We start from the raw sequence: 22,447 nt of genomic DNA, 5'->3' as shown, positions 1-22,447 counted from the left end.
TCCTACCTCTGCGGTTTTTGCATTTTGAACTTTCAGACTTTATTTTAACATTTCTTTTTCCAGACTGGATCCAGAAACTGGCCAGAGTCAGACTGAGTTCAACTTAGAAACCAGTCTACTTCAACTGGATGCAGACCAGTGTGAAGCCTTGGGTGAATAAAATTTTAAGGCTGAACAAGCAGGTTAACTTTACCGAAGATAATTTTGAATTACAGTGGCCACAGAGAACTTCCAACCTAGATAAACATCCATCTAGGAGCTGCATAGAGAAAATGGGGTCTCAGCCAAGTGAAGGTAGAGGTAAATTTCTTTTCCTCCTCTACTGTTTCTGGTGCCCATGATGAGACTCACTGGAACACCCCCACTTGCTTCAGAGCCTGTAAATGGGATTCTGGAAAAACTGGCAGAAGCTAGCAAAGGGTGAGAATTCTTACTAAACTCAGCGCTTCTAGATCTCTATCTATGGTGCCTGGTCAAGAGAAGAAGATAAAATTTCACATTGTCCTCTACATTACAATCAGATTGGCAGGCAGAAAAAAATTTTTTTTGAGAATAAGGTCTTTGAATTGTGACTTGTAAATCTGCTTTCGGGTAGCCAGTGGTTGCTAATCCTTTCTCTCCCAGGGACAGCTACTACCTTCTTGTTTGCCTCATTTTGTGTCACGAGAACTTGTCTTGGCAACCATCAGGCTGGGGGCAGAAATGTGGGTTGCATTCTATTTGTGGCTAAGGTCTTACTGCTGCCAGCTCTCAGGGAAATCGTCTAAGTCTTTCTTTCCTTTAGCAATCTTGGGGAGTGGCTCTGGACTTAGGAAAACAGTATCTTTTGTACCTCTTTAGGGATGCGTCTTAAGCACACGATCTTACTCAGTACTGCCAGAAAAACCTACAAGACATTTGAAAGGATTCTTTAAAGTAACGCTAAGGTCAAAAGTTGGATAAATTGGAAGCTAATATTCAGAGCCTGATAGGAAGGGTTTTTTGGTTTTGTTTTGTTTTGCTTTTGTTCTTTTGTTTTTAAGGCCTTTTCCCCTAAGCTAAAAGAAATTATGTACCCAGAAGGGAAGAAAAACATTCAAAGGCAAACAGCTCTAAATTTAGAATATAGGGATCTTTGGCTTCCATATTAGTTAAAAAGAACTCCTTGACATAAAGAAGGGAGATAAGGCAGTTGGATGGGTTAGCCGTGATATCATTCAAGCAGCAACCCAATTCTTTAAGGAATTAAAAATAACTGTACTAGTCTTAAAAATCAAGTCTTTATAAGAACCAAAATGCTGCTCTAGAGACAATTCAAAGCCCAACTATCCTTTTAACCAAACCTAAGTTTCCCCTATTCATCTCAAAAGGCTTGTAGCTATTGTAAAATTCTAGATTTAGGAGCAAAAGTCCTTGAAGGAAGCTGAATTCTTCCCCTATGTCTTTGAAATGTAAATGTTCTACCCAGTCTTCTCTTGGAATTGAGGACCATCTCTTTGAAAAGCAAATTTTAGGGAGGTAATTCTAAATCAGAAGAGAAAAATAAAAGTGGGGTAAAGGCTATTTGAAAACTAAACAAATGAAAAATCTTAAAAATCTTCTCCACAATATTAGTAAAAGTTTAAGCCAACTGAGAAAGTACACTTATATCATCTAGCAGAAACACAATTTGGAGTCAACTATTCTTTCATAAACCTGTGATTTTTGCATTATCATACATGTCTCATGGCTAAAAATTTTAAGTGAAAGTTGTAAGATTTGTATGTCTGTATGTTTATGTATGTGTGTGTGTATATATATATATGTGTGTGTGTATGTATATATATATATATATGCATATAAAACAGGGGCTTCCCTTGTGGCTCAGCTGGTAAAGAATCCGCCTGCAATACAGGAGACCTGGGTTCGATCCCTGGGTTGGGAAGATCCCCTGGAGAAGGGAAAGACTACCCACTACAGTATTCTGGCCTGGAGAATTCCATGGACTATCCACGGTGTCGCAAAGAGTCAGAAATGACTGAGCGACTTTCACCTTTCTTACATAAAACAGATGTATAATATTTTTCTACCTCTGGATAGTATTGCAAAATTAGTTTATAGAGAGCTCTATTTAACTGGCTTAATGATAAGCATGGGGAATTCCCTGGTGCTCCAGTGGTTAGGACTTGGAGATTTCATTGCTGAGGGCCCTGGTCGATCCCTGATAGAGGAACTAAGATCCCACAAGCTGTAGGCTGTAGTGCAGCGTACAAAAAAGAAAGATAAACATGCACATATAAATTGAGAAATTAAGTATACTCTCAGAAATATAAACACTAACTCAAATGTTTTTCAACTTCACGTGATCTAGGATAATCTTGGGTAAGTAAAAGGTCGTTTAGGTTCCAACTCAGGTTTCCTGCATTGCAAACAGATTCTTAACTGTCTGAGCCACCAGGGAAGCCCTTGGGTTTGTTGTTTAATTAAAATAGGCATACCTTTAGTGTTATCAGCATTAAATGTAATACTTTTACTTTTCAGTTCAGTTCACTTGCTCAGTCGTGTCCGACTCTTTGCGACCCCATGAACCACAGAATGCGAGGCCTCCCTGTCCATCACCAACTCCCAGAGTCCACCCAAACGCAGGTCCATCGAGTCGATGATGCCATCCAGCCATCTCATCCTCTGTTGTCCCCTTCTCCTCCTGCCCTTAATCTTTCTCAGCATCAAGGTCTTTTCAAATGAGTCAGCTCTTCGCATCAGGAGGCCAAAGTATTGGAGTTTCAGCTTCAAAATCAGTCCCACCAGTGAACACCCAGGACTGATCTCCTTTAGGATGGACTGGTTGGATCTCCTTGCAGTCCAAGGGACTCTCAAGAGTCTTCCCCAACACCACAGTTCAAAAGCATCAATTTTTTGGCGCTCAGCTTTCTTTATAGTCCAACTCTCTTATCCATACATGACCACTTGAAAAACCATAGCCTTGACTAGATGGACCTTTGTTGACAAAGTAATGTCTCTGCTTTTTAATATGCTGTCTAGGTTGGTCAAAGCTTTTTTCCCAAGTGTGAGGCTGCCAGGGCTAACACTATGACAGGCGGCCCGGACCTAAGTTTCGGTTTCCCCTGAAATGGTAAGATTCCCTACCCCCATCAGGCTGCCTGGAGCCAGCCAATCAATATGCGCCCAGTAAGAAACAAAGAGAAAGCTGAAAAGCCCGCAAACGCCCAAGTTTGAAAAGAGTTTGTACCCGCGAAAGTTTGTACCAATAAAATTGCTTTGCAAACATGTAACCAATCCACTTAAGCCAGCTACCAACCGCTTATGCATACTCTATAAATTTGGTGTAACAGCTGGGGCTCGGGGCTCTCTGACCCTGTACCACTGCACTGGATGCGGCAGGAGCCCTGGCTCGAGTCAGTAATAAACTTCCCTTTTTGCGAGTTGCATTGTCTTGGAAGCCTTCTCTCTTCCCGCTCGGGGATTCGGGCAAGAAGGAGTAAGCGTCTTTTAATTTCATGGCTGCAGTCACCATCTGCAGTGATTTTGGAGCTCCCCCCCCCAAAAAAAAAACAAAAAAATAAAGTCTGTCACTGCTTCCACTGTTTCCCCGTCTATTTGCCATGAAGTGATGGGACCAGATGCCATGATCTTAGTTTTCTGAATGTTGAGTTTTAAGCCAACGTTTCTACTGTCCTCTTTCACTTTCATCAAGAGGCTTTTTAGTTCTTCTTCACTTTCTGTCATAAGGGTGGTGTCATCTGCGTATCTGAGGCTACTGATATTTCTCTTGGCAATCTTGATTCCAGCCTGTGCTTCATCCAGCCCAGCATGTCTCATTATGTACTCTGCATATAAGTTAAATAAGCAGGGTGACGATATACAGCCTTGACATACTCCTTTCCCGATTTGGAACCAGTCTGTTGTTCCATATCCAGTTCTAACTGTTGCTTACATGCAATGATTGATGGTAAATCCTTGGCTTGTCTTCTTAGCCTGGAGACGGTTTTAAAAGTCCAATCTAAGATTCCTTGTGAAAAGTTCCAGCAGAGTGTATATGGTCAGTGACTATTCCTACTTCTCTTATGTAAATAATCAGGTCAAGTTTAATGAGACTAGACTTATTCTGCAAACAAATTAGTCTTACTATTATGATTATCTTTGATAGAAATGAAGGTGGTCCCTGGAGAAGGAAATGGCAACCTACTCCAGTATTTCTGCCTGGGAAATTCCATGGACAGAGGAACCTGGTGGGCTATAACACATGGGGTTGCAAAGAGTCTGATACAACTGAACTATTGAGCAAGCTTGGAATCTAGAAAGATGGTACTGATGAACCTATTTGCAGGGCAGCAATGGAGATGCACTCGTAGAGAACAGACTTACGGAAACAGTGGAGGAAGGAGACGGCAGGACAAACTGAGAGAGTGGCATTGAAACGTATACATTACCATGGGTAAAATTAGATAGCGTGTAGAAATTTTCTGTATGATGCAGGGAGTTCAGATCAGGTGCTCTGTGACAACCTAGAGGGGTGGGATGGGATGGGAGGTGGGAGGGAGGTTCAAGAGGGAGGAGATATTTTTATACCTATGACTGATTCATGTTGATATATGGCTGAAAGCAACACAGTATTGTAAAGCAATTACCCTCCAAAAATTAAAAATAAATAAATTTAAATTAAATGTAAACAAAAAACAAAAGATGATAGGTAATACATTTTTAAAAAAGAAATGAAGTTGATTACAGAGGGAAAAACTGTATTTCAGTAAAAAATTAAAACACAATCTTGTGACTAACATATTCTAGCTCTCTTTATTGTCTTTGAGGTGGTGTTATATATCTATAAACCGAACTGAATCCTGAATTCTTCTAATTTTCTCAAATTTCTGGCTATTGGCACTTTCCCAATAGTTACTGTAGTCTCCCTGGTACACTACGTTCTCTCAAGGCTGTATATTGTTACCCTGCCTATTTAACTTCTATGCAGAGTACATCATGTGAAATGCCAGGCTGGATAAAGCACAAGCTGGAATCAAGATTGCCAGGAGAAATATCAACAACCTCAAATATGAAGATGACACCACTCCTATGGCAGAAAGTGAAAAGGAACTGAAGAACCTCTTGATGGAAGTGAAAGAGGAGAGTGAAAATGCTGGCTTAAAACGCAACACTCAAAAAGCTAAGATTATGACTTCCAGTTCCATCACTTCATGGCAAATAGATGGGAAGCAATGGAATCAGTGACAGACTTTATTTTCTTGGGCTCCAAAATCACTGTGGATGGTGACTGCAACCATGAAATTAAAAGATGCTTGCTCTTTGGAAGAAAAGCCATGACACACCTAGACAGCATATTAAACAGCAAAGATATCACTCTGACAACAAAGGTCCATATAGTCAAAGCTATAGTTTTTCCAGTAGTCTTGTACGGATGTGAGAGCTCGACCATAAAGAAGGCTGAACACCAAAGAATTGATGCTTTCGAACTGTGGTGCTGGAGAAGACTCTTGAGAGTCCCTTGGACTGCAAGAAGATCCAACCAGCCAATCCTAAAGGAAATCAGTCTTGAATATTCATTGCAAGGACTGATGCTGAAGCTGAAACTCCAACACTTTGGCCACCTGATGCAAAGAGCCAACTCATCGGAAAAGACCCTGATGGTGGGAAAGATTGAAGGCAGCAGGAAAAGCGGAACAGAGGATGAGAAGGTTGGACGGTATGACTGACTCAATGGACATGAATTTGAGCAAACTCTGGAAGCTAGTGAAGGACAGGGGAGCCTGGAGTGCTGCAGTCCATGGGGTCACAGGGATTTGGACACATCTGAGCGACTGAACAACAAGCCAGCGATAGTACTACTATCAGATGATCTCACTGCACTTGGAAAAACAGAAACAGGATGGGCAATGAGATGAATAAGAAAAACCATTCTACCATGGATCTGACATAATAACCTGAGTTTCACAACGAGACAAGAACAGCTTAACTCTGATTGACAGTAGTGTTGATATCAATTTTGTGATCAGTCTCTCATGTGTGCTGCTGCTGCTGCTAAGTTGCTTCAGTTGAGTCTGACTCTGTGCGACCCCATAGACAGAAGCCCACCAGGCTCCTCCGTCCATGGGATTCTCCAGGCAAGAACACTGGAGTGGGTTGCCGTTTCCTTCTCCAATGCATGAAAGTGAAGTGAAAGGGAAGTCGCTCAGTCGTGTCCAACTCTTAGCGACCCCATGGACTGCAGCCCACCAGGCTCCTCCATCCATGGGATTTTCCAGGCAAGAGTACTGGAGTGGGGTGCCATTGCCTTCTCCATCTCATGTGTGAGAAGATGACAAATAAGGGGGAAATGGTTAAATTAATTTCACAGGGAGGCCATTGGACAGATGTGGTACTAATGCTATGTTGACTATAAAAATCTCTCCCCAAGAGGATGAGATGAATGGAGAGAGTAGCATGGAAGCATACATACTAACATCTGTAAAATAGATAGCCAATGGAAATTTGCTGTATGATGCAGGGAATTCAAACTGGAGCTGTGTAATAACCTAGAGAGGTGGGAAAAGGTGGGAAGTGAGAGGGAGATTCAAGAGAGAGGGGCATATGTACACCTATGGTTAATTCATCTTGATGTATAACAAAAATCAAATCAATTTTGTAAAATAATCATCAATCAATTAAAAATAAATAAAATATAATTATTTTTAAAAAGAAACCTCTCCCCAAGCTCCTGCTGGTATAGTATTCCTAAACACTTTTGGTTTGATACTGCCCAAATCAATTTTTGTTCAAATAAACTCTTAAAATATTTAAGATGCTCAGTTTATCTTTTAAAAATATATATACTTGGTCTTTGACCCCTTTCCTGGCACATAACTCCTAAATTCCTTGTAATTTCTTAAGTCATAAAAGTAATAACAGTGTTTTGTTATGTTAATGAAGTGACTTTCGGACTGCACCTAAGAATGGGGACCAGGTGCCCAGAAAACCAACAATATGATTACAGGTTTAGAACTTTCAGCCTCACTCCAGGCCTCTGAGGAGGAAAGAAGAACTGAAAGTTGAATCAATTGCCAATGGCCAATGATATAAGCAATCATGCCTGCATAATGAAGCTTTCACAAACACCCAAAAGGAAAGCGTTCAGAGAGCTTGCAGGTTGGTGGACATATGAGTGCATGGAAACTCCTTGCCCTTTCTCCAAACCTTACCCTAGGCATCTCTTCCATATGGCTGTTTCTAAGTTACACATCTTTATACTAAAACAAGAATCTAGAAAGCAACTTTCTCTGAGTTCTGTGAGCTGTTTCAGCAAATTATTCATAATTGAACCCAAAGAATAGGTCATTGGAACCTCTGATCTATAGTTAGTCAGTCAGATACTAAGGCAACAACCTGGACTTGTGACTGGCATCTGAAATGTATGTGGGAGGACAACCTGTGGGATCTGAACTCTATTTCCACATAGATAGCGTCAGAATTGAGCTGAATTAAGGGCTTTCCTAGTGGGCTCAGTCAGTAAAGAATCTGCCTGCAATGCAGGAGACCTGGGTTCAATCCCTGGATCGGGAAGATCCCCTGGAGAAGAAAAGGGCAACCCACTCCAGTATTCTCGCCTGGGAAGTTCCATGGACAGAGGAGCCTGGTGGGCTACAGTCCATGGAGTCACAAGAGTTGGACACAACTTAGTGGCTAAACCACATAGGTCACATAGCTGGTGTCTAAGAATTACATGTTCGTGGAGGGAAAAAAAAACAAACACATTGGAACTGGATGCAGAATCAGGCAGCATGAAGGGTGAAAGACAGGCAGAGGTCACAAATAAATCTGAACTTTCTGCTTTGTGAAGTTGGATGGATAGGGCCTTCAAACTTACTGAACAAAGGTTCGATCACAGTCACAACACTGCCCAACTTGAGCAGGCACCATCCACTTTTTAGTCAACGGCAATAATGCCCTTGATGTTGTACACAAGCAACAGCCCCATATGACATATGATCCCTAGGGAGACAATTAGTTTCCCTAACCTGGGCCTAACTCTTTCCTATCTACCACTTTCCCCTGGTATACTTGAGGTTGTGATCAGTGGCCAACATGCCAAAGCCCAGTGCAATCAAATGTTTCACGGTTAGCTGTTCAAGTCAGATCCCACCAAACTCACATCATAAACCTGAGCCTCCAGAAAAACTTTGGGCAAAAAGAAAGTAAGAAGAAGAAAGGATCTGTGTGCACCTGACTCATGTTAGGATACGTTCCAGGGTCATTCACTGTCTCCCCACTCATCACTGTTATCAGTGCAATGCTAGTGTAGCCCAGCACATATGGTCTTCTGGTCACATGGTCTGCTGATGGGAAGAGCCTTACATGCTGCTTCTTCAGGGCTTCTGTAGCAGTAAGTCATGTTCCACAGAGTCTGATCAGAGGTCCAAGACTGACTCACCCTTTGCAGCTTAAGAAGGCTGGAGCAAGAGACAAAGACCTCTCCAGGCCTCCTCTGGTGACATCAAGGCAGCCTATATGATGCTGTAGCCCCTAAAGAATGATCTGGACACAGCTCCTCCTGGGGTTCCAGTTGTATAAAGCAGACAGGGACCCATTCCACCCATAAGGGGCAGCAGGTAGAGGTGTTCACACCTCAGAAAGTCACAGTAAATCAGGCAACACTCGGTGGAATCTAGGGACCCTCACCGGCCATTCTGTGGATGGGCAAACTGTAGCCCCATCCCAAAGCATGACCCACTGGCAGATCAACCTCTGTGAAGCAGGGAAACCTAAAGGAGCCAAACCCTGGGTTGATAAAGATGAAGTCTTCCTGAACCCAAGCATGATCATGTAGGTTAAGGAATGGTTTATAGGACAGTCATCCTGATGTCTGGTTGGAAAGGCCTGCATTGGAATCCTGCTATGCCTATCTCTAGCTATATGACCTTGGATGAGATTCTCAAGCTTTCTGTGCCTCAGTGTTCTCATCTGTAAGATGAGGATGATAATAATTGTTTTTATCATAGAGGGCAATGTGAGGATGGAAAGCATGAAACATATGGAGCACTTAAGTCAGTGCCTGGCATGGTAAGCACCTAATAAATGTTTAGTATTATTACTCTGTTAGAACAGGAGTCTGACACTTACTGCTCTCAGGCCATCAAGAAAAAGCTGACAGGTTGCAGTCCCTGCCTGCTTCTCTTAAGCTCCACAGTTTGTGAAGTAAGATACCAACAGCATTTGTCACAAAAGGCTGATGGCAAGGAATAAGACTCTCAAATCCTGCCTTATTGGCAGGCTATAGTTTTAACATTTAAATGGCCTGAACATTTTTCATTCCTCCAGTATACTGTCTACTTGGACAGCTATGTGGGGTCAAGAAGTTTTCCACCTCTGTGGGCCTCAAGTTACTTGAATATAAACCAAAAATTCTCTGAGGTCCCTTCCAGCAATAACATTCTGAGCCTATGACCCCAGGCCTGCATAAAACTGGCCAGGGTACCTTTACACTTGTGTGTGAAGTTCCTTTTTTCCCACTGGGGCTCTTACTCCTCCAAATTTACAAATGTGACAGTGAAAGAAAAATAAAAATACCTCTGAATGGTAAAATACTTCCCAGTGGGTATTTCTAACACATCACAATTTGTCTTATAAATAGGTAACAGTCACTGTAACCCCACCCACCACACTGAGAAATCAAGAGGTTAGAAAGCATATTTTATAAAAAAAAAATATGTAGACATTGTACCAAGGACTGATCTCTAGCTCTGCAGGGTCCTACAACAAAGCATTATAGTATTCCAAGGTGGCAAAGAACTTTAAAATCCATCTAGTCTGACCATCTATCTGATACAGTATCCCTGCCAGCAGCATCTACTCTGTGTTAAAACACCTTCAGTGATGAGAAACTCAATCTTTATAAGGTATTAGTTTTTTCATCTGTTCAACAAGGGACCAGCCCCACAGCTAGGTGCTAGAACACAGTCTAGATGGAAACAAGACTGGGAAACGAGCTAGAGATGAGGTAGAAGGCTACACCTGGGAAAGGGTGGCCCTTGCTGAGAAGAAGGATTGGACTCAGGATAATTTGGAAAAAGTGGAGTCAACGTTGAGAAATTTTTCATTATTACCCACCAAAAGCATCAGGGGAGCCAGGAGGGAGCTAAGATAGTGCATACAAATCACCTATTGCCATTTAAGCAAGCTGCTGCATGTCACTCCTGGGAAGGATAACATTAGCTGCTTTTCCCACTGCTGTATGGTTAGTACCCACTACTGACTGCTATGTGCAGGTCACCATAAGATGGTCTGGAAGAAAGATGGCTGATTTGTATTAGTTTCTTGGGGCTACCGTAACAAATTACTACAAACAGGGTGGCTTAAAACAACAAAAGTTTATTCTTACACTTTGTAGTTAAGATATCAGCAGGCCAATGCTCCCTCTAAAGACTCTTGGGAAAGAAACTTCCTTACCTTTTTCAGGCTCTAGAGGCCACAGGCATTCCTTGGCTTGTGGGAACATAACCCCAATCTCTGCCTCCATATTCACATGGCCTTCTTCTCTGTGTGTGTCTCTCTGTGTCCTCTCCTCTTCTGATAAGAACACCACCAGTCACTGGATTTGCTAAGCCACTTCAGTCGTGTCCGACTCTGTGTGACCCCATAGACGGCAGCCTACCAGGCTCCCCTGTCCCTGGGATTCTCCAGGCAAGAACACTGGAGTGGGTTGCCATTTCCTTCTCCAATGCGTTAAAGTGAAAAGTGAAAGTGAAGTCGCTCAGTCATGTCCAACTCCTAGCGACCCCATGGACTGCAGCCTATCAGTCTCCTCCATCCACAGGATTTTCCAGGCAAGAGTACTGGAGTGGGGTGCCATTGCCTTCTCCGGATTTAGGGCCCATCTAACCTAGTATGAGAGCTTCCCAGGTGGCTCGGTGGTAAGGAATTCACTTGCCAAGCAGGAGACATGAGTTCGATCCCTGGATTAGGAGATGCCCTGGAGAAGGAAATGGCAACCCACTCCAGTATTCTTGCCTGCAGAAGCCCATGGACCGAAGAGCCTGGTGGGCTACAGTCCATGGGGTCACTAAGAGTTAAACATGACTGAAGTGACTAAACAACAATAACAACAAATCCAGTATGATTTCATCTCAACTAATTATACCAGTAAAGACTCTATTTCCAAATAAGATCACATTCTAAGTTGCATGTTTTTGAGTGACACTATTCAATCCACTATACCATTCAAACTACCATTACTGAACTTCATTCTCCCTTTTCAACAGATCAGGACATTCACTAGCCCCTTGAAATAGCTTGAAATAGAAGGTGTCTTGACACCCAGAGAAATGACTGAGTGGCAGGAAAATCCGCTGAGCCTGCACTTGAGTGGGAGTGGTTGGTGGTAAGTACCACCTATTACATAATTATGATAGAACATAATGGGTTATGATGAGGAAATGTGGGATGCCATAGGAATATAAAAGGCAGACACCAAACACAGATTTGGGTGTTAAGCAATATTTCGCAAAGTTTGGAATGTCTAAGGTGAGACCTGAAAGACAAGCAGGAAATGGTCCAGTGAAGATCTTATGGGAAGAGAGACATTGAGGAAGAGTGTTCTGGATGCGAACAATGGCTCAGAAGTGAGAGAAATATGATTCATTACAGGAGCACAAAGATATTCAAAATGGCTGAGCTGTAAAGTGGTGCAAGGGCCTGGGAGGGAGAGCATCTTGGACTAAAGTCTGAGCCCCTGTCTTTTATCTCTTAAAGTCACAGAGAAGAAGTCTAACCATTCTTCAACTTTGGAGTCCTTATGCATTTAAAGACAGGTATATTGTTATCCCTAAATTTTCTCTTTTCCCTGTTAAATATACTTAATTCCTCCAAATATTTTTCATATACTTTGGAGTCTCATAGCATCACTAACTATCCTGGCTGAAGTCCTCCAAACCCACTCCAGCTTGCCTATATCTCTTTACGTAAAACCCTGAAATGGAAGAAAATACTCCAACCCAATACCATAGGATCAACACTTTGACCTTAATGATCACTGTTTACTGACTATACCTTTCTTTCCTAGATCTAGGCATCAAGTTGGAGCAGGTTTTTGAGACAGAGGCTGATATTCAGTTCAGTTCAGCCGCTCAGTCATGTCCGACTCTGCAACCCTATGGACTGCAGCCTTCATGGAGCTTACAGTCTAATGAGGAAGATGCTAAATAAATACATGCATACAGGGAGCTATTCAGTTCAGTCGCTCAGTTGTGTCCTACTCTTTGTGACCCCATGAATCGCAGCACGTCAGGCCTCCCGGTCCATCACCAACTCCCAGAGTTTAATCAAACTCATGTCCATCGAGTCGGTGATGCCATCCAACCATCTCATCCTCTGTCATCCCCTTCTCTTCCTGCCTTCAATCGTTCCCAGCACCAGAGTCTTTTCAAAGGAGTCAGTTCTTTGCATGAGGTGACCAAAGTACTGGAGTTTCAGCTTCAGCATCAGTCCTTCCAATGATTATTCAGGACTGATTTCCTTTAGGATTGACTGGTTGAATATCCTTGCAGTCCAAGGGACTCTCAAGAGTCTTCCCCAACACCACAGTTCAAAAGCATCAATTCTTTGGCACTCAACTTTCTTTATAGTCCAACTGTCACATCCATACATGATGTGTATGGAAAAACCATAGCTTTGACTAGAAAGACCTTTGTTGGCAAAGTAATGTCTCTGCTTTGTAATATGCTGCTTAAGTTGGTCATAGCTTTTCTTCCAAGGAGCAAGTGTCTTTTAATATCATGGCTGCAGTCACCATCTGCTGTGATTTTGGAGCTCAGTTAGACTGCTAACTGAGCCTCAATATCCACTATTACTCTTCTTCTTAGTGATAATAAAACCACCCACACCCCAGTTTTAGCTGAGTACATGGCTGTCTAGCTGAAGACTTACATCCCCGCCTTCCTTGTAGCTGAGTACAGTCACATGATTATGTTCTGGTTCATAATCTAATTTTTAACAAACCATTTACTCTTGTCTTCCTTCTTCCCCTGCCCTCGTGGCTGAGAACAGGGATAACTATAGCAGCTTTGTGCCCAGAAATGAAAGCACCATATTGAAGACAGCAGAGCAGACCAGCCCACCTGGGTCTCTGGATGATTCCCTGAGGTAGAAAGCAGTCTACCCACCCTAGACAGCCCACCCACCTCTGGACTATTAGATAAGGTAGAAAGAAACTTCTATACACTGTAACTAATGCAAGAGCCATCCTCATGTGGTCCCTATTGATGCAGATTGCATTCAGTATAGATGCAGATTTAGGCATTCACCGACCCATCCATCCATTCAGTAAAGGTACTGAATGTCTACTAGGTATCAGATGCTTTGTATTCTGAACCTTATACACGGTGGTATCAGTTTTCCTGGGATGGGCAAAGCACTGCTCTTTGTTTACAATCTTTACTGTTATGACACTAGGGGACTCTCCATTCTGTTCGTTTTTCAACTCCTTGTTAACCTTTATAACATTGTCTACTCTGTGACAGATGCCTCATCTGGGATATCCCCTTCAATTCTCATAACAACTTTATGAGAAAGATAATTGTTATTCTCATTTTACAAGTTGAAAAACTAAGCTTTTTCGTAAAAATTGACTTTAATTTCCTAAAGAATGAGCAAATAATATATTAAGAGACTGGGAGAGATTTCTAGCATTTTCTAAGCAGTAAAGAGTGACAGAACAAGATCTTTATCAAAGACCTTTCAACACTGCTCTGATCTAACTTCTCAAATTCAATCTACTGAACAACAGCCCTCTGCTCTGTGGGAAAAAACATGGTTTCCTAGTTGAATAAGCTTGAGAAATATTGCACAGTAAGGAGATTCATACTGTGCATTTAAACATGCAATTCTCTGACAAAGACCTGTAGAAAAGAGACCTGTTTGAGTTGATTTAACATAATGTTTCCCAAATGAACCCGGCTATGAGACTCTGTTTTCAAGTCATGCTATTAACTTCCCTCAGAACTTTGAGGAAGAGGTGCTCTAGATATAACTGCAATGCAATGAGATAGGAAGTTTCCTGTTTCATCTGTTTTGCTTCCCCATCACTGCCAAGTGTTACACCTGATTGATGATATCCTTCCAAGAAAAATTATATTCTTTTAAAGTTCAAGTAATGCTTTACAAAAAGGTGGAATTTCAGGCAACACCAAAGATAAAACCATTTTTCTTTGAGAATTTCTTGGATTCCTCAAATTCTACCTGGAATATTGCCACCATATCTGTTCTGCTGACTTTCTAAGGAAAGAGAAGGACAAGGTTTACTGTTAGGGGCTTAAGCACTTAGAAACAAAAGTGACTTCTTCATGAGGCAGGCAATATGCTAGTGTCATAATTCAGGGGGATTGAATTTGAATTTCAAGACCAAAGTTACAGCAAGTGTGACTCAGCAGTGTGATATAGTTCAGTCAAATTTGGGAAATGGGAATTGATTCTTTTACAGGTGAAGAAATTGAGTCAGGGGACAATGAAAGGTCATCTGTATTAGGGAAACTCCCAAGCAGGTTGTAAATCTTCCATTTCTAAAGGAGCTTTCTGGATATAGTATTCAGTCCTTATACAAATTTAAAAAAGAAAGCGTAGAACCAGCTCAAAACAAGCAACTGTAAAAACAAGTTCCAGGGTATGCAGATGGACAGAAAAAGTGGTGTTGTCAAGGAGCTGATGGTTGGAGAGGCTGGAAAGCTGGTGAGTGCCCTCTGCCCTCTCCACCCTTCCGGAAATGAAAATGATTGCAACACCAATCCATGCTCATTAAGCAGCAGGCCTAACGAAGGGCAGACTTTTTTGGCCCTGTTTGCAGTGCCAGGGACCTTGCTCGAGTGTTGTCATGGGGAAGTTATCGTCATCCTCCTGGCAACAGGTTACCTAGGTGAATGCCAAACAGCCTCACCTGGCCCAGCAAGCAGTGGGCCCCATGCTGTTCGCCGTCCCCAGGCTGCTCTGCCTGCCCTCTGCTTTCACTTTCTCACTCCCTCAGCCACACCGTTGCCTTTAAGAGACGTAGCATTCATTCTTGTGCACACAGACGCTACAGAAGTTTATCTGCATGAGGGGTGGGGTGGGGCAGCATTCATGGCCCTTTTCTACCTCTGACTTTCAAAGTTTCAAAGTGTGGCTTTGGGCACACTTGACATGTGACATGGGCAGTCATGCCCACTCCCATCAACCTACAACTAAAATGAGAAGGGCTCTCAGAAGAAACACCCCTTTCCACCTATTTTTACTGAACGCCCTAGTGCCATAATTAAAACAAATTACAAACATAAGAAATACCTTCAGTGATGATCAAAGTCTATACCACAAAGTGAAATGAAGCCCTAAGCCAACTAACCTGTGAATTTGATCAATTAGCTATATATAGATAAATGAAACAATTCAGTTCCAGCAAATTCTTAATCACTCATAAGGATGCCAGATTTACCAAACAAATATTTAGCAATACTACTCAGCAAAGGATTTTTGCTCAAATTGTGGTGTCATCTCAACTCCATGTTCTTCCTATGTTGACAACACTTTCAGGTGTGGAAAACAGGCAGAATGTGATGATTCCAAGGTCTATCCCCACCTCACTAGCCCTGAGAAAGACACTGACCCAGTTTCCATCTAGCATCTCTCCTGCAGGGCCCCAGATAGCCCAGGGCTAAATGGTGAGCATTTTCAACATTGCTTAGGGTAAGGTCTGAACCCGCAAGAGGATCCGTTTAGACCTATCTATCCTAGAAGGATCCAAGGGGTCCTTCCCTGGATCCCTTGTGCTTTGCTAAAGTGCCCTAAGTTCCCTTCCACCACTGAACCAGATTTAGGAGGGTAAGGTTAGTGGGCTGAGCAATCCTTCCCTCATCCTATCTTTGGTGTCTGTATCTACTTCCAAGAAATTCAGGTAGGTAACACAGTACTATGATCATCTAATGTAAAAACTTCCTGACTGGAAGAAATTCCCTTGGTGACAAGGAGATGTAGAAGAAAGAGCGATTATTTATTTATAAGTCAGAAGACCTGTGTCTGAAAGCAATGGACTATGTGATCTTGAGCAAGTCACTTCACCTTGCTGGGCCTCCATTTCCACATCTGTTCATTATCTGTAGGTTACATAGCATGCTGTTAAAGTGGAATCACAAAAGCAGCAGAAACAATATTTCTCTGGTTCTAACTCATTGTAAAATCCTCTCCCTGGCCTCATTTTAGGAGTTTCTAAACAGTTTCTCATGCGCATTCAAAATAAGTCCTCTCCACAGCAACATTATGTCATTTAATCTTCACAAAACCCTATGAGACAAGTAACACCCCACTTGAAAGATAAAGAAATTAGGACTCAGAGAGATGAAAATACTGGCCTCAAACCACACAGCTAATGTGTTGCTAAGCAGGGGCTAGAACACAGATCTGACTTTGGAAGACTTTGCTCTTTCTAGAATATCTAACTGGTACGGTTGGAAAGAAAATTCATTGATTTTTAAAATATTTTTAAAAAGCAAAACTTGTATTTCTCCTAGCATGACTTCTTTTCATAGTAGTCAGGACACCTGATTCTAACCTTCTCCTAACTAGTCAAGTGACCCCAAATAAGTTACATCCTCTGAGATTCTGTTACCTCTCTGTATTGGAAGTGTTAGATCAGTTTCTCCTAGAAGCTTAGCTTGTTAAAATACAGCTTTCCAGGTCTTTCCCCTGACGAACTGAAAGGGGCTTTCTGAGTTTAAGCATAGAAATACGTATTTTAACAAGCTCCCTGAGCTATTCTTATTCAGGATAAGAATTGGACTGGAATCGGGACTCATCATACTAGACAACCTATGAGCTATCTTTCCTATTTACCAGTCAATTACTAGGTGGTGAGTTCACAAACTTGTAGTCAGGGGTAGCCACCATTGGATTTCAGATATGTCTGGATGATGTGCATAAGATACTGGAAATGGTGAACCCCAGGGATTGCTCTGCATGAAGTTTGGACCAGACCCAAGGAAAAAAGAAATTGGGAGAAGCAGTGTGAGTATTAGAGATTGGTCCCTGCACCCAGCCCCAAGGACTAGGGTCTGAACTCCAGAGAAAATAGCTGCAAACAGAAAGCGGTGGCTTCACATTATGTCATCTCAGGAACTTAAAAAAGGACTGTTGCCTGGGTCCCAACTCCAGATCCTTACGTAATTGGTTTGGGATATGTGCCTGAACCTTGGAATTTTTAAAAGCTTCCCAAGTAATTCCATTTTGAAGCTAAGGTTGAGATTTTGCACACGGGACACAAAGCCCTCAAAACGAGATGACTTTGTATGTTATAGACATACCCTTAAAATGATTGAAGATTGATATTTCAAGGACCCTCTTGATGAGTTCACAGAGAAAAATAATCACGCCTTGGGTTTAAAAACAACTGAGACTCAACACAAAACTTCTTTATTACGTTATGGGGGTCGAGCTTAACACCTGTTTCGTTTCAGTGACTCTGCTTGTAAGTTTGGTTGCATATAAAGGGTTCAGTCTCCAGGTGTGTGAGTTACATGAAGCCCATCCTGACTGACTGAATTTTTCTCCTTCACTGGAGTGAGCAAATCGATCTCTTGTTTTGTCACTGCCTAGCTAAAGCCAGTGGGAGGGTGCCAGTTATCATTGGAGAAAAGGTATCATTTTGAAGTACCAGAGACAGCAAATGAATTGTGTTCATGAAATAGATGTTTCACTCTACTTTTTAATTTGCTCCTGTTTGAGTTAACTGAGAGTTTCATCTTTATTTTTAAAGAATGACATTTACACAGCCGCTGAAACTGCCAATCTGTTACATAAACAGCCTCCTTTTCCAAAAGGCTGGCGCCGCCTGGAGGCCAAATATGTGCAGCGCTTTGTATTTCTGTTCAGAAGGAGCCTCTTCGAAGTGTTGGCTTCTGACTTCAAACACAAGCAGTTAGGCTCATGTGAAGCAAATTGGGTTTTGCACAGAGCAAAGTTTCCTAAGCAAGGGCGGGGACACCAGAATGACAATTCAAAACCAGACTGGAGTGCAGTGACGGAGCTGGGGAGACCTGAAACAAAGAAGCTTCTTGCTGACATCAACATCCTCACTTTGGAACCAGGCACTGGGATGAAGTGCTCGGCCAGTGACTTTGCACACGGTGACCTGGGTTTGCTACCTGTACACCCATGGAGGAGCCCGGACCTCCTGAAGCTGAACCAGGGTTAAAATCTGAAAGTCTCACAAGTTGGTGTCACAAAGCCTCAATATAGCAGCCCATAAAACCAATGTTTTTCAGAGCTTGGTTTACATACCACTGACATCAGCATCACTGTGGGTGCCTGTTTAAAATGTTAATTCCTGGTGCCCACTGCATACCCAGAGAACCAGAATCTGTTGGTGTGGGGCTCCAAGAGCTAAATTTTAACATGGTGTCCAGGGTTTAGTTCTCACCAAATCCAGGAGCAACTGTTGAAAGCCCTTGGGTGGCTTGGGCTCTCTTTTGGTAGAACATGGCTTTTCAAATGAGGAAGAAACTGTGTGTTCAGGGCTGATCAGAGCTCTTCATTTCACACACATACCCGGCGGCTGACCTTTCTGGGCAGCCTTGTTACCAGACACCCCTCAGCCAGGGCTGTACCCTGCCAGCCTTTCCCACTGTCTCAATAGAAACTGACTAGGTCAAGCCCCTTGAATCAAAGTTTCAGCCAACTAGTCTGATCCAAGAGTCCTTACTGATTCATGCTAATTAGCAAGGTCCAGTCCCTGGTTCTGAAACCTTAGTGTGCAGTAGGGTCACCTGAAGCACCAGTTAAAACACTGATCACTGTAAATTGGTACAACCACTTGGAGAACAGTACAGAGTTTCCTTAAAACAGGGGTCCTCAACCTCCAGGATCTAATGCCTGAGGATCTGAGGTGAAGCTGATGTAATAATAACAGAAGTAAAAAGCACAATAAATGTAATGCACCTGAATCATCCCAAAACCATCCCACCCACCCCAGTCTGGAAAAATTGTCTTCCACAAAACTGGTCCCTGATGCCAAATAGGTTGGGGACCCCTGCAAAACACTAAAAATAGAGCTACATATGACCCAGCAATCCCATTCCTAGACATATACCCAGAGAAAAACCACAGTTCAAAAAGATAAATGAACCCAATGTCCACTGCAGCACTATTTGCAATATCCAGGACATAGAAGCAACCTAAATGTCCATTAACAGAGGAATAGATGAAGAAGATGTGGTACATATATACAATGAAATATTACTCATCCATGAAAAAGAACAAAATAAGGCCATTTGCAGCAATATGAATGGACCGAGAAATCGTCAGCTGAGTGAAGTAAGTCAGAGAGAGAAAGACAAATACATGATACTGCTTATATATGGAATCCTAAAAAATGGTACAAATGAACTTACTTACAAAACAGAAATAGAGTCACAGATGTAGAAAACAAACATGGTTGCCAGGGAGAAAGCAGAGGATGATAAGTTGGGAGACTGGGACTGACATATACACACTGCTGCACATAAGATAGATAACTAACAGGAGTCTACAGCATAGCACAGGGAACCCGAATCAATTCTCTGCCAATGGCCTACATGAAAAAGCAATCTTGAAAAAGAGTGGGTACCTGTATGTGTATAACTGATCCACTTTGCTGTACATGTGAAACTAACACAACATTGTGAATCAACTCTACTGCAATAAAAATTAAAAGCAAACCAAAAATCCACGAAGTTACATGCAACTTTGAAATACGGTAGTAACAACCAGAAGATAAGCAAAGTTGGAAGTAGCTGCTTCTAAGAGTAGCTCCTATTCCTTCTGGAAATAGGAAGGAATATGGCAGGGATTACTTTGGTCAGTTTGTTTGTTTTTAACTTTTGTTTTTTAAACATTAGAGTACAATTTGACTACAAAAGTTAAAAAGAAACAGATAAAACACAGTTATAGAAGAGATTTTAATATACTTTATTGATCTAGGAGACAAAAAAACAAATATAGGTTTTCAGAGGAACTAACTGTTACAATCAACTCGTTTTGGTTTTTTTTAAGTCACTTGTTTTAATTGCTAAAGAACTTGACATCCATTAAAGGAAAGACCTATTATAAAAACTGATCATGAACATGGCTACACACACACAAAAAATCAATAAAGTATGAAAGTAGAGACTTTATAGACTTCATTCTCTAATAAGAATCCAATATCATTAGAAATAAATGATATATAAAGGGAGCTTCAAAATTTAGAAATTCCTTTTCTCTCTTGATGTAGGCTTGCTTTCAACAGCACTTTCTCCCTGGGGACACAATACATTAAAAAGCTTCATTTGACAGTCAAAGTTGAGCGATGACTTTGGTGTTCTAGCCAGTAACTACCCTGCCCCTGAAGCATTGAAACTCATTGATTAAAAGGATGGGAAGCCATATGGTGTCTTGATTTACAAGGAATGAAAAATACATTAAATAATTCCTAAAATATCATATTCATTATTCATATATGTGGCCATTACTTTAAATCCAGAGTCATAAAATGTCAGTCAACTGATGGAAAGGACCAGAACTGACTATCTCAGTTCTACCTCTTTGCCCAGCTTCGGTCAGCTTTGCTGACCAAAAAATTAATTAACAGTGAATCAGTAAGATTTACTGATGGATGGGATTTCAACCAATCGCTGCAAAAAAAGTCTTTGAAGTATCCAGATAAGTGCTTCTCAAAGTAGTATGACAGTTAAAACTCATATTCCTGGGTCCCACCCCTGTCACTTGAATCAGAATATGTGAAGCTCAGAAATGTACTTTTCCAAGAGGCTTTTAGACTGATTTTCACATAATCCAATAATAACCTAACAATAATAATCTAACAATCCAGAGTCTACTAAAAATCATAGAAGAAAATGGGCCCAGCAGAATAGCTTGTGCATGTGTCTATTGCTTTACAATTATATCAAATGAATATCTTAAGAACAATTGATAGAACACCTGATAGTTGAAACACAAATATTTTATTGGGTTACTTTTTTTATAATTTTGATTTTGATTCAGTCATTTTAATAAAGGAAATAGAAGAGTTTTAGCTTGACATGGGGACATCTGGCTCTCACATACATTACCCTGTATGTCAACCTTTTCCCAATATCAGTGTCCTACATATTTCTACCCAATTTGTTCACTGCCCAAGAGAATCCCCATTAAGAATGCCTCCCCAAGTTAGGCAAGATAGTTCACAAAACAATAAAAACTGTTCATAAATATTTTAATTGATAATTCAACTTCTAGGAGTATATCCAAAATATTCTCAGACAAATGTGCGAAGCTGTTTGGACAAGTATGCTAACTGAAGCATAGTTTACAGCAGCAAAAAATTAGAATCAGCCTAAGTATCTGTATCAGAATTAAATTTGTCTGAACATCTGAGAACATTTAAAATAAATATCATTTAAGCAAAATAGAAATATATTTCTCTCTCACCTAAAAGAAGTTCAGAGGAGGTAGAACTGATATGGAATCTTCACAGTGTCATCAGGAATCAAGGTTCCTATCTTGCCAGTTTACCATCTTCAGGAAGAAGTTTCCATTCTTCAAGGTGCATGACCTTGTTGTATCATCTAGACATGAGACCTAGGAGAACAAAGGGAGAAGAGGTGAATTTCTGAGCAATTGGGCAAGTTTAATCAAGAACAAAAATTAAGCTTAGGATTGTTTCAATTACTGCAGTGGACCAGGCTTATTGGAGTCGACTTAAAATTGAGATTTTTTTTTTCCACTTCTATAAGTATGGTAACTATTAATGAAATCTGGGTAATTAATAGAAATTTTCTTTAAACTACATCTTCTCTGATCACCTGAGTACAGCATGTGTAAATTTACAATCCTACTGCTTTATATCTCTTGGAAATTTTTAAAAAAACTATTTTAAAGTCTCTTTTAGAACGCTTTATTATCTCCATTTTAGAGGTAGGTGGTTGAATTCTCCTCCCAGAGTTCAAAATGTTAAATGGGACAGAAAGACCCCCTCTGGTGTTCCTCTCTAGTGATATAATATCCTCTTTCCTGGGCCATGGAGGAAATGAATCTATGTGTCTCACTCACTTTTCTCTTGCTTCTTCTACCCCCAATGCCCTGAGGCTAGTAAAAGTTAATTTTTCCTTGTACCTCCTCTTCCTGTCTTTCAGGACCTCCCCTAGTACCAGAACAAGCTACATAATTGTCAGAGCCCAGTACAAAATGAATAAGGGCTGCTTGTTCAACAATGATTAAGAATTTCTAGATAGTAACAGCAGAGCATTAAACCAAGTACGGGGGCCATTCTAAGCAGGACTTCCCATGTGACTGGCCAGGCTGCACATCCACATAGCTGGTCCTGCCTATACCCAGGCCTTAAACTGGTGGGTTTTAGACTTTCTGATTCTGGCTTCTTGCTTAGACCTCAAGGCTGGTTAGAATAACTTCTCTACATTTAAAGGAGTCTGGGTTTCAAGCTTATTATCCTGTT

General features: G+C 41.4%; 1 protein-coding gene across 3 annotated transcripts in view; it reads right to left on the bottom strand.

Annotated features, from left to right (window-relative positions):
* Window positions 1-21,752, bottom strand: part of GLIS3 (GLIS family zinc finger 3) — a 533,844-nt gene extending 512,092 nt beyond the window's left edge. For 2 of the 3 annotated variants that reach the window (XM_043890929.1, XM_043890930.1), the window contains exon 1: window positions 21,424-21,752. The gene's annotated coding sequence lies outside the window, so the exon portion shown is untranslated. The remainder of the gene's footprint in view (window positions 1-21,423) is intronic. The other variant, XM_043890932.1, reaches the window with a different exon arrangement.
* Between the last annotated feature and the right edge of the window lie 695 nt (window positions 21,753-22,447).

Source organism: Cervus elaphus, chromosome 29, assembly GCF_910594005.1.
Source record: "Cervus elaphus chromosome 29, mCerEla1.1, whole genome shotgun sequence".
Lineage (NCBI taxonomy): Eukaryota > Metazoa > Chordata > Mammalia > Artiodactyla > Cervidae > Cervus > Cervus elaphus.
This window is presented reverse-complemented; position numbering and strand designations above follow the sequence as displayed.